The 17429-nt window shown below is 36.0% G+C and overlaps 1 pseudogene; it reads left to right on the plus strand.

Moving 5' to 3' along the window:
• The first annotated feature begins 3612 nt into the window (after positions 1 to 3612).
• The window catches only part of LOC116584123, a 36738-nt pseudogene continuing 22921 nt past the window's right edge, over positions 3613 to 17429 (plus strand).

Consider the following 17429-nt stretch of genomic DNA (forward strand, 5'->3'; position numbering starts at 1 on the left):
TTTGTTTATTTGACAGACAGAGATCACAAGTAGGCAGAGAGGCAGGCAGAGAGAGAGGAGGAAGCAAGCTCCCTGCTGAGCAGAGAGCCCGATGTGGGGCTCGATCCCAGGACCCTGAGATCATGACCTGAGCCGAAGGCAGCGGCTTAACCCACTGAGCCACCCAGGTGTCCCTAACAATGGCTTTTAAACGGGGTAAAAAAACTGAGACCAGATTAATGACTTAACCTCAAGTCTTAACTTCTCTGGACACTGTGCACCATGCCTCAGACTCTTAAAAAACTCTAATTGGCTCATCTACAAAAGTCAACTTCAAATTTGATCTTGGTGTCATTTGGAAGGATCCTTCCTATTACGGTCAAAGGTGGTTATGATGGGGGTCCTGAGTGACTCAGTTGGTTAAGCGTGTACCTACTGCTCAGGTTATGATTCCAGAGTCTTGGGATAGAGGCCAGAGCCAGGCTCCCTGCTCAGTGGGAAGCCTGCTTCTCCCTCTGCCCCTTACCCTGTTCCTGCGCTCTCTCACTTTCTCACTTTCTCTCTTTCTCTCTTGAATAAATAAAGTCTTTAAAAAAAAAAAAAAAGATGGTTGTGAATCTTCAGAATCTCTCTGCAGCTACAAACAATATCTGGATTACTAAGAACCATCTTGGAAAAGGACATTTGCTTGAGCTCCTTATTGTATTCATAAGAAATAATGAAGACAGCAATTCACAATATTACCCTCTTCCATTGCACATAAGTTTAAAATTGTCCTGGATGTTAAGGTGTGCAAAAAATTTGAAGGACACTTCCACTTTGATTTTTAGCCCCAACCATCAGGTGGTGAGGAGGAAGATAGTAAAAGCAGAATGCTGAGCAAAAGTATCAGCCTTTTATGACTAATGTTGAAGTGCGTGGGTATGAAAGATGTGGGAGAAAGTAGAAGATTATATTTATACATTCTAGACAGTTGAGTCCCTTCTAATAGTGACTGATGACTCAGGAGATACGAAGCCGATCACTAGAGGGTGGGATGAAGTCAGACAGTGGACTACCCAAAGCCTAGTACTTTAAGAAAAAGTAGAGAGGGAGACAGGCCAATCACATACCAGTCACCTGGCAGATGACACCAGATCCAAGCAGGGCAGGTGCAACAACCAGGGTCCTGGAGCACAGTTAAGATTAGAGCTGACTGGAGTTGATGAGGACAGAAGGAAACTGAGAAATACCTCTCCATTTGGGAGAGAGAGTTCTTCGGGTGGCTTCTTATGAAGGTATGTGCCCTTCCCTGCCCCCAAATATCATGCTACCTCTGGTATTTGAGGGGTAGCATTTGATAATATTTCATCAGGTTGTCATCTCCCCCACACACACCTTTCTAGTTTTGACACATTTCACACAGTTGTCATACCCACTGTCCTCAGACAAGTCTGTGTGCTTCGGACAAATGGAGCTGTGCTAAATACAAATGTCTATAACTGATAAGGAAAGGAATGAGGCATCTGGAAGGTTTACTGTAGCTAAGACTAGAAAAGGACTCTGTTCCTTCTCCTTCTCTCCTTGGAAACTGATGCCCTTTCATCTTTCCATCTAAACACTGTTCTACCATATTTTCTGTTTGGTTTGTTTTTTTTTCTTGCCAAAGCCAAGATAATTCTTCCAGGTGTCAAATCTGCCCTCTTCTTCTATGTGGAATCTCATCATGCCTGCCAATCTCTGCTTTTGAATTTATATTTTCCTTTTCTCTATCACCACCTAGACCAGACCCTGATCACGCCAAACCCGGATCATTTTGATAGTTTCCTGATTTGTTGGGCTCGTCCCAGCCTTTCCTCTCCCCTATCTGTTTTCGCTGTGGGACCCTTGCACAGTCTCCTCACCTTTAATAATGGGTCTAAATCCCCTCTGTAACACTTGGGATCTCCATCCAGCCACATTTCCTGCCTACCCCTTATCACTCATCTTCCTATTTCTATTTTGGCCATGTTTTCCCCCCACTTCATCGAATCAATTCTCTGCTTACAATGACTTCTCCTTCCTCTCCAGCTATCCAAATGCTACTTATCCTTCCAAGTTCATGTCAAATTATCTCCATTAAGTCTTCTCTGAAAAATTTGGTCCCTTTAAATTCCATAGTCCTAACTGTCAGTGCCATACATTTAGGAACCTAGGATATTGTGTTCTGAGTGGTGTGATTTAATTCTTGTTTTATAAGTTCAAGGTTGTCTCCTTAAACTGCTTTTTAGGATGATGACTTCGTGATACATTTCTCCTAAATTAAGTTGTTGCTCCTCAGTGAACATGCACGTGGTACACTCTGCATACAAGGGTTATTTAATATACATTTATAAAATTTGTCTGACAACATGAAAAAAATTACGGTAAGAAGGACTTTTGGAAAGTCAGCTTGAGATTTGGAGAGGTTTAAACATTTTATACACAAGAATTAGTTTGAAGACACACACAAAGAATGAAATATTCTGCTCCCTCTGACCTTTGCACCAGCAACGATGCTGGCAAATTCTACTCTATTTTTTTGGCCCTTTTACCACCATTTCTGGGCTGCTTAATTGGCCTGCATTCCAAGTTCATCACTGGAATGTGAGACATCACCTACACATTTAAATAAATAGTGAACTCTGACCTCTTACTTTTCCAAGTGAAACAGGGGTTCCAAAAATGGGACCCCACAGCTCTGCCATGTCCTTTGAAACTTGAGGAAGGTTCTGCATAATCTCCTCACACCTCTATGTTAAATTCACCTTCTCATCCCCCAGAAATGATGCTAAAGCAAGACAGGGGTTAAAGTCATATGGAAGGATAGAGAAGGATTAAGTAAATTTGATTTTAACTGAGAAACAATTTTCATTCTAAATAACTTGCCTACAACGGTACATTCAGTTAAACAAAATAATATGATTTTTATTAAGTATCAAAGAAGCAGAGAGCCTGGGTGAAGTTGTATCTGGCTGGGGATCTGCTCCTCATTGGATGATCTGATTAGTAAACACTATAACAAAGGTAGAGAACATACCCAGAATGTGAAAATTGATTAAATAACAAAGAGTGAAAATTCTCTTCTATTATATCTTCCCTATTCCATCTTCAGGGACTATAGCAAAATTATTTAAAGTATGGAAACCATGTAAAATTTATAAAATCATAAAGGAAAGGAAAGGAAAGTTGATTTTAGACTATTAAAATCACAGCAGGACTTGGATCAGGGAAAACTGAACTGACATGCATTATCTACACACAGAAGTAGAATCTGGAAGTCATCAATTAATTTTGATTAAAAGCATCTCATTTTTATTTTTTTTTAACACACATGGTTTAGAATTTCAATAATCAAACCATAATGGGTCAAAAATACCAAGTTGGCTCACCAAATCTTTGTGTAGACGAGATTAGCATTCAATAACATGCTGCCTAATCTCACTCGCCCTAAACATATTATTTTCAGATTTGACTTAAATAGCTAAGTTACCACTTTATCTCTCTCTTTGTCCAAGCCAATCCCTTCCCTCGCTTGCTTTTACAGTGCCATCTTTTCTTCTTACTCAATATTATCAAACCAAACCACAAATCTAATTAAGCTGTCTTGATGCCAAAATCTCTGCTCCTGGAAAAATGCATCATGCAGCACATCTAGGTAAGTGAATTAAAAAAGCATCCAGGCAGGTATCTGGTGAATGTCTCAGTTCATCCTTGCATAATAAACTATCTTCTCCGGCTCATTCATTTGTCAGTCACAGTAACTAAGGATTATTATTTGCTGAATGTACGTGACACCAGCAATTTGCAAAGTCTGTTGGCAAGAAAATCAGGTTAGAATGACAGAGTGAGAAATTAAGCAGAAGCCTGATGTAATTAGCTACAACAATCAGTGCTCTAATTTCTGATTTATTGTTTCCTGTTTTCCTGCTGCACTCCACTCTGTGTATACTGTATGTGCTTCATATAGGTCAAACAATTGCCTTATCAGTCCTGGCAAAGCAAGGGGTCAGAGTTAACAATATTTATTTAAACATGCAGGATGCTTCCAACTGCAATTAGGAAATAACTATTACTAATAGGTCTTTGGCACTACTTCCTCATTTATGCAGTTTTTTGGAAAAAAAAAAAAAGAAACAGAAACAAGAAGGAATTGGGATTCATTTCTTACATATGCACCAGAGTTGTTTTCATTCTCCTTATAAAATAATTTTCCTCACTTGCAAAAAGGTCTGATTCTAAATCAGCCAAACAAAACTTTAACGTTACAGCTGAGTATTCATTAAAATATGGAAAAGTATCCTTCTTGATAATTAATGCAGTTTTATTTTCAAATCTCTGCTAAAGTGTTATTATTGACCTCCCCCTCATAAACACCATGAAGAATTTCTTTGCTTTCTGTCATTCAGTCACAAACATACATGGAATTAGTCGTTCTTTCCATATTTAAGAAGCAGTCTTTAAAATTGCATGTAAGATCTACTTTGAAAAGGAAAATCATGAGCATTTGTAAATTCAAGAATTTTTAAAAAGAGACCTTTAAAATAAAACAACAAACTCCTATGAGATAAAAAAAAAAAAAACCACTCTGCTTAACTCAAATTAATGTTCACGTTTCTGAAAAGATGAATATAACTCAAGTCCGTGTAAATTCAAATGAAATTTTTATCACTGGCCATGTAAAGAACAATTTTATAGGTCATTTTGAAAAACAGACAAACTGGATATGATAAAATAAATATTTTTGGTTTTATTCCTTTTATAAAAAATTTAAGTTTTTATTTTAATTCCAGTTAGTTAATACACAGTGTTATTTTAGTTTCAGGTGAACGGTATAGCTATTCAACAATTCCATATGTTTGTATTCTTTCAATTTCAAAATTTTACATATCCAGTGCTCCCAGAGCATTATATACCTACAATAAAATGAAGCAGAATTTTTACAAGGCCTTCAGGGAGGTCCCAGATAACTGCAAAGCAACATGGGAATTAGAAGGACAACACTGAGTGTTCAGGAGACCTGGATTTTTATCTAGGCCATTTCTTTCATTAACTTATGGTCTTGAACAAGTCATTTGCCCTCTCTATAGTTCATTTTCCTTAGAGATAAAATGAGTTTAGACTTTATCTTTAAATCCTTTTTTTTTTTTAAAGACTTATTTGTTTATTTTAGAGAGAGAATCTCAAGAAGACTCCCCATTGAGCACAGAGCCTGACCGAGGAAGGACAGGGGACTTAATCACATGACCCTAAGATCATGAACTGAGCCAAAATCAAGAATTTAACTGACTGAGCCACCCTGGCGCTCTATTCTTTAAATCCCTTTTATAACAAAAATTAGTATAAATCAAGCATTTATGCTCTGTGTCAGGCATTATGCTAAGTATTTTTAAAGCTCTGTCCTTTATTTTTTTTCTATTAATACAACTAAATTAAAATATAATCAAATTCAAATTAAATTAAAACCTAAAACATTATAATGGATAAAGAGGGAAATTATATACTTGTAAGACACATGAGGAGAAAGATTTTCTATTATATTTTCCCATATTTCTGTTCTTACTATTGTTCTGTCCTTCCTGATGCTCCATGATTCCTTCATTTGTCATTTCCTTTTCATTTGAAGAACTTCCTTTAGCTGTTCTTGAAGGGTAGGTCTGCCAGTGACAAATTCTTTTAGTTTCCTTTCATAAGAGAATGTCTGGGTTTCCTCTTTATTTCTAAAGGATAGTTTCCCTGGATATACAATTCACTGTTGACAGTTCTTTTCTTACAAGTTGACAGACATTCCATGTTTTTTTTAATTCTCTGAATAGTCTATGAAATAAGAACTCATTCTCTCTGCTTTACAGATGAGAAAGCTGAGACTGAAATTTGGGGACATGCCTGAGGTTATTCAGCTGGAATGATACCCAAGGATCTTTCCAAACCAGGTTAATTAGTGATCAAGTGCTTAAACTTTTCGCTCTACAGCCTTAGATCTTAAGCTCTTAACATATTAAGATTCTAATCAAACATACATACAGATCCATAGAAATCAACACTATATCTTAAACCAAAATGGAGAAATCTACAAAGTTCTGCTCAAATAATATTGAATACCTTAATGTGTAAGCCTCCAATTGTATTTGTATCTAAGAATAGTTCTATGAAAATGCCAATAAAGAGTTCCAAACAAATAGCATGAAATCAATCACTGAATAGTTGCTGAGCACCTACTATGTTCTTAATTCAGAATTCTATCTTATAGAAAGTTAGAGACATCTAACATGCCTCTTCTTCTCCCAAGAGATTAATGATTCAGTTGGAGTTATAATCATGTTATACATTTGTTTATGGTAAAATTTGAGGTGCACACAAAAAGTGCTGAAGGATTTCAGCTGAAAGATTTCAACTCTCAGAGTAAGAACAGTCAGAGGTAAAGAACCCAAGAGGTAAATGAATAGAATAATCCAAATTAATGGCAGTGGGAAAGAAGAGCTTTACTGGGGGGAAAAATGGCAGGGAGATGTTGGTTAAGGGATTAAATAGAGACTTGAGTGTTTAAGAAAGTCTATAGTGTTCAGGCCTGAGTGGTGAGGTCTAAGTAGACAGAGTCCAGTTGTTGTTAGGGCAACACTTATGAGGATCTCCTGATCAAAGCTGACCTTCAAAGACATGTCCTGAAGGGGACACCTGAGCTAAGCTTTGAGGGATAAATGGGTCATATCTAAATGAAGAACCAAAAGAAGAGGATTCTGAGGCACAAGATAAGCATGCTTGAAGGTGAAATACTGCATGTTTGTGGTTCCGAAAGAAGTTCGGAACAGTTGAAGTATGGGGTGCTAGAGTATGTGATGGGAAGAAAAAAAACACTGGAAAAGGTACTGGGCAAAGTCTTAAAAAGCCTGTTATATCTTCATCTGAAGATAATAGGGAACAACAAATGGAGCCTTGGTTTGCTTCCAATATCTTGGCTATTATAAATAATGCTGTAATAAACATAAGGGTGCATATATCTTTTCAAATCAGTGTTTTCATTTTCTTTGGGTAAATGCCCAGTAGTAGAATTATTGGATCATATAATAATTCTATTTTTAAGTTTTTGAGGAATCTTCTTATTGTTTTCCATGGTGGCTGCACTGATTTGCATTCTCACCAACAGTGCACAAGTGTTCTTTTTTCTCCACATCCTCTCCAGAGAAACAAAAATACCACATGATTTCACTCATATGTGGAATTTCAGAAACAAAACAAATGAATAAACAAAAAAGGAGACAAAAAGACAAAACAAACAAACAAACAAACAAAAACCCCAGATTCTTAAATACAAAGAACAACCTGACAGTTGCCAAAGAGGGGTCTGTGGGAGAATGAGTGAAATAAAGGAGACTAAGAGTACACTTATCCTGATGAGCACTGAGTAATGTATAGAATTGTTGAATTATCATATTGTATATCTGAAACTAATATAACACTATATATTAATTATATGGAAAGAGAAAGAAGAAAAATAATAGGGAACAATGAAAAAATAACATGATTGGACTTGAATCTGGGAAAGCCAGATATTCAGCATATGTGATTATGTCATCTGCAAAGTAGTTTTATTTATGACTTCCCAATCTGTATACCTTTTATTTTCCTTTCTTGTTTTATTGAATTAGCTAGAACTTCCAATATGATAGTTGAAAAGAAGTAGTGAGAGGAGATATCCTTGCCTTGTTCCTGATAATAGTGGGAATGTTTCAAGTTTCTCATCATTAAGTATGTTAGCTGTAGGGGGTTTTTTGTTTGTTTGTTTCTGGGGGGAGTTTGTTTGTTGTAGCTACTCCTTATCAAGTTGAGGAAATTCTCATGTATTCCTAGCTTGTTGAGAGTATTTATCAGCAATGAGTTTTGGATTTTGTCAAGTGCTTTTTCTGTACCTATTGATAAAAATCATGTGATTTTTTTTAGCTTGTTAATGGGCTGGATTACATTAATTGATTTTTGAATGTTGAACCAGCTTTGTATACCTGAGATAAATCTCACTTGGTATGGTGTACAATTCTTTTTATACATTTTTGGATTTTATTTGCTAATATATTGTCAAGGATTTTTGTGTCTATGCTCAAAGAGAAATTAATCTGTAATTTTTTTTCTTAAAGTCTTTGCCTGCTTTTGGTAGTAGAGTAATGCTAGCATCACAGGATGAGTTAGGAAGTATTCCCTCTGCTTCTGTCCTCTGAAAGAGATTTAAATAACTGGTATGTTTCCTTCCTTAAATGTTAGGTGGAATTCAAAAGTGAATCCTTCCGGCCCCTAGCTTTTTGTTTGGAGAGGTTAGCAATATCTACTCAAATTCTTTAATAAATATAGGCCTATTCAGTTTTTTGTTGTTGTTGTTTTTTCTTGTGTGAATTTTGGCATTGTATGTGTTTCAAGGAAACACATTGGCCCATTTCTCTAGATTACCAGTTTAAGGGCATAGAGTTAATTATAGTATTCCTTGATTATTCATTTAATGTCCAAGGGATCTGTGGAGATGTCCCTCCTTCAATTTCTCATTTTAGCAATTTGTATTTCCTCTTTTTTTTCTTACCCTGCTTAAGGCTTTTCAATTTTATGTATCTTTTCAAAGAACGAGTGTTGGTTTTGTTGATTTAGTTCCTACTTTCAATTTCTATTTATTGTTTCTTTTCTTCTACTTGCTCTGGATTTAATTTGTTCATCTTTTTTTTTTTTAATTTCCTAAATTGGAGACTTTGATTACTGATTTTAGATCTTCCTTCTTTTCTAATATATTCATTTAATGTTATAAATTTCCCTCTATGGACTGTTTTTGCTACATCCCACAAACTTTGTTTGTTTCCATTTTTATTTAGTACAAAATATTTTTAAATTTCTTTTCAGATTTCTTCTTTGATCCTTAATTTATTTGGAAGTGTTCTGTTCAATCTCCATGTATTTTGAGATTTTTCACTTATCTTTCTGTTACTGACTACTAATTAATTCCATTGTGGTCTGAGAACAGACATTGTATGATTTCTATTTTTTTTTTTTCAGATTTGGTAAGGTGTATTTATCTTCTAGAATGTGGTTTGTCTAGGTTGAATGTTTCATGTGAGTTTAACAGGAATGTCTGTTCTGTTATTTGATGAAGTAGTCTGTACGTGTCCACTGTAGCCAGCTGATTGACAGTGGTGTTGAGTTCAGCTATATCCTTATAGAATTTCTTCCTACTGTATCTACCCATTTCTAATAGAGGGGTATTAAAGTCTTCAGCTCTAATGTGGACTCATCTATTTCTCCTTACAGTTCTTCCTCATGTAGTTTGATGCTCCATCATTAGGCACATACATGTTAAAAATCATTATGTTGCCTTGGAAAATTGATCTCCTTACCATTTTGTAATGACCTTCTTTATTGCTAATAATTTTCCCTGCTTTGAAATTTTGCTTTGTGTGCAATTAATATAGCTACTGCTTTTTTAAAAATTAGAGTTACCATGGTATGTTTCTTTATTCACTTACGTGTAGTCTAGATGTGTCTTCATATTTAAAGTGGGCTTCTTATATATAACATATATTTGGATCTTGTTTTTTGATCCACTCTGACAGTCCCTGTCTTAGTTGTCCAATTTAAACCATTAATATCTAAGATGACTATTGATATAGATGGATTAATATTTATCATATTTATTACTGTTTTCTATTTGTTGTCTCTGTTCTTTATTGCTTTTTGTCTTCTATTTTTTCTGTATTTTAATTGAACATTTTATATAATTCTGGTTTTTTCTCCTTTCTTAGAGCATCAGTTATACGATTTTTTAAAACATTTTTTAGTGTTTGTTCTAGAGTTTCCAATGTATATTTATTATGAATCTAAGTATTCCTTCTAATAACACTATTCCACTTCATGGACAGTGTCAGTACCTTGTAATGACAAATAATCCTAATTCTTCTCCCACTATTGTCATTCATTTACCTTATTATAGCACATGGAAGCATATATGTAAATATATACATATATATGGCACATACATAAGCACATATAATCAAATACATTGTTTCTGAAAGAAAAGGATCATATGATCATCTCAATAGACAAAGTATTTAACAAAATTCAAAATCCATTTATGATAAAAACATTTAACAAGTTAGGCATAGAAGGAGTATATTTCAACATAATAACATAATAATAGGCCACATGGTACATAATAAAGGCCATAATTCATGGTAAAAGGTTAAAGGTTTTTCCTCTAATATCAGGAACAAGAGAAGAATTCTCACTCTCAGCACTCCTACTCAACATAATGCTGGAGGTCTAACTAGAGAAATCAGGCAAAAAAAAAAAATTAATAAAAGACATCAGAAATAGAAGAGAAGAAATACAACTGTCCTGTTTGCAGATGACAAGGTTTTATGTATAAAAAATCCCAAAGACTCAACTAAAGAATTATTAAGACTGATCAATGAATTCAGTAAATTTTCACTATACAAAATTAACACACAAAACAAGCAGCATTTTTGTGCACTAACAGTTCATTATCTGAAAAAGAAACAAAAACAATTGTTTTCATTTACAATAACATCAAAACAATAAAATAATTAGGAATGAATTTGGCCAAGAAGGTTAAAGATCTCTAATCTGGAAACTATAAACCATTGATGAAAGAAATTGAAGGAGACACAAATAAATAGAAAGGTATCCCATACTCATCCATTGGAAAAAGTAATATTGACTATTGCTAAAATGTCCATAGATTCAGTGCAATCCCTATCAAGATTCCAATGACATTTCTTACAGAAATTAAAAAAAAAAAAAACTCTTAAATTAACATGGAACCACAGAAGATGCTGAATAACAAAAGAAATCCCAAGGAAGAACAATGTAGGAGGCATCATACTTCCTGACTTAAAGCTATAATATAAAACTATAGTAATTAAAACAGTATGGTACTGGGATAAAAACAGACTAATAGAGCAATATGACAGAATCAAAAGCCCAGAAACAAATCCAAGCATATACACTTTCACTAATATTTGATAAGAGAGCCAAGAATACTCAATGGAGAAACAACAGTGTCTTTAATAAATGGAGATGGGAAAATTGGATAGTCACATGTAAGAAAATGAAAGTTGAACCCCATCTTACATCACTCACAAAAATTTTCTTAATTAGATTATTAAATGCTTAAATGTAAGACTTGAAACCATAAAACTCCTCGAAGAAACCAAGAAAAAAAAATCTCTTTGACATGGATCTTGGTAATGTTTTTTTGGCAATCACACATAAAGCACATGCACCAAAATCAAAATAAACAAGTAAGATCACATCAAACCAAAAAGCTTCTGCACAGCAAACAAAATCACCACCAACAGAGTGAAAAGACAACCAATGGAATTGGAAAAACATATTTGTAAATCATATATCTGATAGGGGGTTAACATCCCAAATATACAAAGAACTCATACAACTCTACAGTAAAATCAATAACAGTAACAACAGTAATGATTCAATTTAAAAAGGGCAAAGGACCTGAATAGATATTTTCCAAAGAAGATATGTGAGTAGCCAACAGGTACATGAAAAGATATTCAACAGCACTAGTCATTATGGAAATATAAAGTAAAGCCACAAGGAGATATCACTACATGTCTGTTAGAAGGGTCATCATCCAAAAGACAAGAAAGAACAAATGCTATTGTGGTTGTAGAGAAAAGGAAACCCCTTTACTTTGTTGATGAGATTGTAAATTGATACAGTCATGGTGGAAAAACAGTATGGAGGATACTCAAAAAATTAAAAATAGAACTACCATAGAATCCACCAATTCCACTTCTAGGGATGTAAAGGAAACCAAAACATAAATTTGAAAAGATATCTGAACCCCCATGTTCACAGCAGCATTATTTACAATAGCCAAAATATGGTACTAACGTAAGTGTCCCTCAATTGATCAATGGATATATATACATATACATACCCACACACATATACAATGGGATATTACTCAGCCGTAACAAATGAGAAAAATCCTACCATCTGCAACAACATGGATAGGCTTAAAGGCATGTTAAATGAAATAGGCCAAGGAAAGATGAATACTGTATGATCTCACTTACATGTGGAATAAAAACAAAACAAAATACAACAAAGTAAAAAACACCAACTCATAAAAAAAAGTCATCAGATTTGTGGTTACCAGAAGCAGGGGGTGGAGGGTGGAGAATCTGGAGAAATGTAGTTGAAACATACAAACTTCCAGTGATAAGACAAATAAATACTAGGGATGTAAAGTACAACATGATTACTAATACAGCTGTATAATATGTAAGAGAGTTGTTAACACAGTAGATTCTAAGGGTTCTCATCACAAGGAAAATTTCATTTCTTTTTATTATATCTATACAAAATGATGGATGTTAACTAACCCTACTGTGTTAATAATTTCAGAATATATATAAATCAAACCATCATGCTGTATTCCTCAAACATATACAGTGGTATTTGTCAAATTGTTTCTCAATTAAACTGTTAAAAATGCAATTACTATTATTCTTTTGAAAAAACTATTTTGTTATATCAATTAAGAATAAGAAGATCAAAAGTTTTAAACTTTATCTTTACTATTTCTTCTTCAGTATTCTTCTTTTCTTTATGTGGATCTGAGTTTTTTTTTTAATATTTTATTTATTTATTTGAGAGAGAGAGAATGAGAGGAGAGAAGTCAGCGAGAGAGAAGCAGACTCCCTGCTGAGCAGGCAGCCCGATGTAGGATTCTATCCCAGGACTCCAGGATCATGACCTGAACCGAAGGCAGTTGCTTAACCAACTGAGCCACCCAGGCACCCTGGATCCGAGTTTCTGACCTATATTATTTCCCTCCTCTGTAAAGAACTTCTTTTAACATTTCTTGCAAAGCAATTCTACTGTAACAAATTCCCTCAATTTTTGTTTGTGTGAGAAAGTATTTCGTTTTCCCCCCTTTTGAATAATAATTTTTCAGTGTACAAAACTCTACTTGGTGGTTTTCTCTCTTGACACTAAATATTTCACTCCACTCTCTTACTTGAATATTTTTTTAAGAAGTCAGATGTAATTCTTGTCTTTGTTCTTCTATAGGTAGGGTGTGTCTTTGGCTTCTTTTAGAATTTTTTTTCTTTATCTTTGATTTTTCTGTAGTTTAAAAAATTATATGTCTGGTGGAAGGTTTTTTGACATTTATCCTGCATGATGTTCTCTAAACTTCCTGGCTCTATGGTTTGCTGTCTGACATTAACTTGGGGGAATTCTCAGTCATTACTGTTTCAAATATATATTTGTTCCTTTCTGTTTTTCTTACCATTTTGGAATCCCCATTACACATATGTCATACCTTTTATAGTTGTCTCTCAGTCTTTGATATTCTGTTCTCTTCCCTCTAGTCTTTCTCTCATTACTTTTCAGTTTTCAAGGTTTCTAGACATATCCTCAAGCTGAGAGATTCTTTCCTTTCTTTTCAAGTCTATGAATAATCTCATTAAAAGTATTCTTCATTTCTGTTACTGTGGGTTTTTTTTTTCTTTTTTGTTTTTGTTTTTTATCTCTAGCATTTCTCTTTGGTTCTTTTTAGGGTTTCCATCTTTCTAATTACGATTGCCAGTTGTTCTTTTTGCTGCCTCGTTCACCCATTAGAGCCCTCAGCATATGAGTAATTGTTGCTTTAAATTCCTGGTATAATAAACCCAACATCCCTGCCATGTCTTGTTCTGACACTTGCTCCATGTTTTCATCTTGTGGGGTGGGATGTGTTCCTTTTTGCATGCCATGTAATTTTTTTCTAAATAGCTGCACATGATGTACTTGGGTAAAAGGAACTGCTACAAATAGGTTATTACTAATGTGGTGGTAAGATGTGGGGAAGTAAAGGTATTCTATAGGTGTATGATTAGGTCTCAGTCTTTCAATAAGCCCATGCCTCTGGACTATGAAGTTCACAAGTGTTTCTAGTTTTTTCCTCCTTTCTTTGGTGACAAAGGACAGCTAGAGTGGGATTAAGTTGGATATTTCCCTTCATCCACATGAAAGTCTAGAGCAACTGGAGTCTGGTTGTCCTTCCCCTAAGGCAGTTAGGCTCCGATAATATGTGGTTCACATGACAATTTCCACACATGAAGTCTCTACTCTAGTAAGCTGACACTGTCTATAGTCACCTGTCTCTCCAATCTTATGTTCTCATTTCTCCTTTGGATCCTAGAAAAGTTATTGATTTTTCTGTCTATTCACCATTTTACTTGTTATTAGGATTAAGTGGCAACTTCCAAGCTCTTTATGTGTGGAACCAGAAACAGGAAGTCCCTGTTTTGTTTTGTTTTGTTTTGTTTTTAAATGTGAGTGATAGGGTAAACATTGGTGTCATTTATAGAAACAATATTTATCATTAGTGAGGTACTGTTGATGTTTATACAGACACAGCTGTGACATAAACCTATACATGGTCTATACCAAGCTGTACTATGAAAGGCATATATTCCTTAATTCTTTCATTTATTCCACAAATATTTACTAAGTGCAAATGGATCCTATGTTGTACTGAGAAAACAGTGGGGACAAGTTAGACAAATCTTTATTCTTATAGCAGAAACTCTGGAGTTCAAGGTATCTATCAGAAGGTGAAAGGCCCCATGAATGAAAACTGGCTGAAGTTGAGCCACCTTGGGTGTAATCTTTAAGAACACCAAGGCAGGGCGCCTGGGTGGCTCAGTGGGTTAAGCCGCTGCCTTCGGCTCAGGTCATGATCTCGGGGTCCTGGGATCGAGTCCCGAGTCGGGCTCTCTGCTCAGCAGGGAGCCTGCTTCCTTCTCTCTCTCTGCCTGCCTCTCAGTGTACTTGTAATTTCTCTCTGTCAAATAAATAAATAAAATCTTTAAAAAAAAAAAAAAAAAAAAGAACACCAAGGCAGACAAAATGGACAACATCCAGACTGGAGAGCTAATGGAAGTCATCTAACGCCGTGTAGTTTTAGATCACAGACTTAAATTTCTCACAAAGAACAGCCACATCTACAAGTATGACGGCTTATGAGAATCCAGATTTAAGAAACTTTGATTCCTTCAAAACTCACTATTGCCTTGAGCTAATAGAGAAGGTCTTATGTATGAAGGGCTAAAATTGAGGGACAATAAAATTTTGGGGACTGCTGTTTTCCTTTGACATTGGTAACCAGCTGCTGTTTGAAATACCCCTCAGCAACATGTCCCAGGGCACCACAGGCAAGAATGAAGTGACACTGGGATTCCACCAGAATGTTGATTCCAAAGTCTCTCTCTTGAGGTGCACTTCTTTCTGTTTCCCACCCTAGTGGATGATGTGGACCTGGTTGAGGTCTTTACCCAGTACATACTAAGATGTCCAAAACCCTGGAGGCCTGGAGATGCGTTTTCCAGAAGCTGCAATGTCTGACTTCTTGTCGTTGTGAGACCATTTGGGTATACCCCAACTTTCTGCAGCTGCACAACAAGACCTTTGACTATAAGATCCCTTATACCAACGTATTTAATCTCTTTTTGCTGCCCTACAAAGATTGGCACCACGCGTTCTTTGTGATCAGCCTGGATCTGCCCCGCACACAGGATCAAACCTATTGGCACTTCCTGATCCTCCTTTTCTCCAAGAACAAGGGTATTTTCTCCAAGAACAAGGGTATTTTATTTATTTATTTATTTTTAGAGAGAAAGGGTGAAAGAGTGCAAGTGTGGGAGGGGCAGAAAGAAGGAGAAAGAATCCTTAAACACACTCCCCACTGAGTGGAGAGTCTGATGTGGGGCTTGATCTCACAACTATGAGATCATGACCTGAGCTGAAATCAAGAGTCCGATGATTAACAGACTGAACCACCCAGGGACCCCAAGGACATTTTTTTGACTTCCATAATGAATGAGGAAGAGATGGTAAAGCACTTTGATAAATATCAAGAACGTGTCATGATCCCTCCAAGAGATGGTTAATTGGTTATGAAAACACTAACAAACAACAAGTTTATAGTTCCTAGCAACTTCCAAAGGCACTCGGGGCTTGGTGTACTGCCTGCTCCTATAAGGCAAGCTCAAGACTACTGCATCTGCTGAAGTGGGGTTTTTTTGTTTTTTGTTTTTAAGATTCTATTTATCTATTTGACAGACGGAGATCACAAGTAGGCAGAGAGGCAGGCGGAGAGAGAAAGAGAGAGAGAGAGAGAGAAGGAAGCAGCCTCCCTGCTAAGCAGAGAGCCTGATGTGGGGCTCGATCCCAGAACCCTGGGATCATGACATGAGCTGAAGGCAGAGGCTTTAACCCACTGAGCCACCCAGGTTCCCCTGGAGTGAGGTTTTATATAGGCTCACAAGCCACCTATGCACATCTGCTCTGACAAGATCTGCTTTGTCAACTTTGTCTGTGGCCTTACTACCTCTTGCTCATTTGACTTTGATATTGAGACTAAGCAAGACACCCAGTACACCATCAGAAGCATCAAGAGGCAGGAGTATGGGAAACTGATTTTGTTAATGCAACAGATTCAACATTAAAAACAAAATATTGAAAGATAGGATAAATCAGAACTACAATAAATATATCTCTAACTGTGATGAACATGACCATGATGTCCACTTGGAGCTGATAAAGTCTACCTACTTAGAGAATGCCATCAACAACAGAAATGACTCAGGAGAAAGAACCAATAAGGCATTCAGCTCAGATGAAGAGGAGGAAGAATTGGCACAGACATTTGACAGCAATGCCTCTGCCTGTTCCTCCAGGAATGAGGTTAACAGTGACTGAAATGAAAAGAAGAGGAAATACTTCAAAAAGGCCAAGGTTCATGGGTTGCAAGAAGTCTGTAAAGACAGAGAAAGGCAAAGACCTCTATGTCCCTAAGGGGCATATTTATGCACAGATGCCATGGCTCAATGCTGGCTGAGAAGGAGACTACATCAGAGTACCTTAGCCTCAGTATTATGGATCTTTCCATAATACTGGCAAATAAGACCTGGAAAGGAATGTTCAAAGAGAAGAAAGAGGAATAACATCGCAAGGCTGAGAATACCAGGAAGTTATATGAATAAACCATGAAAGAATACAAAGGAGTCCACGGTGAATCTTCTAAGACAGACAAGTCAAAGAAAAGGAAAAGTAAAGTAAAGATGGAAAAGAAATCAATGCCTTCCAGGGGCTCATTATCTAAGTCTTTCCCAAGACAGCTAAGTGAGGAATGAGGGTTTCAGGGAAATAGTCTGTGTCCTGTGGTGACAACTTTTTAGGAAAGAACAAGAGAAAAAAAGAAAAAAGAAGGAAGAGAAAGGAGGACAAGGACTCTAAAGAAGAGGAACTAGTCAATATTTCCCCAGCTCAGAGGACTGCATGACAGGATCCTGTAAGCAGAGAAAGGAAAATATTTCCTCCTTGCTTTTGTTCTGTCACACCTTAGTCTCCCCATCCATGTTTTGGTATCAGTTTCTCCTCATGTGAAA

This window comes from Mustela erminea, chromosome 2 (genome assembly GCF_009829155.1).
Source record: "Mustela erminea isolate mMusErm1 chromosome 2, mMusErm1.Pri, whole genome shotgun sequence".
NCBI lineage: Eukaryota > Metazoa > Chordata > Mammalia > Carnivora > Mustelidae > Mustela > Mustela erminea.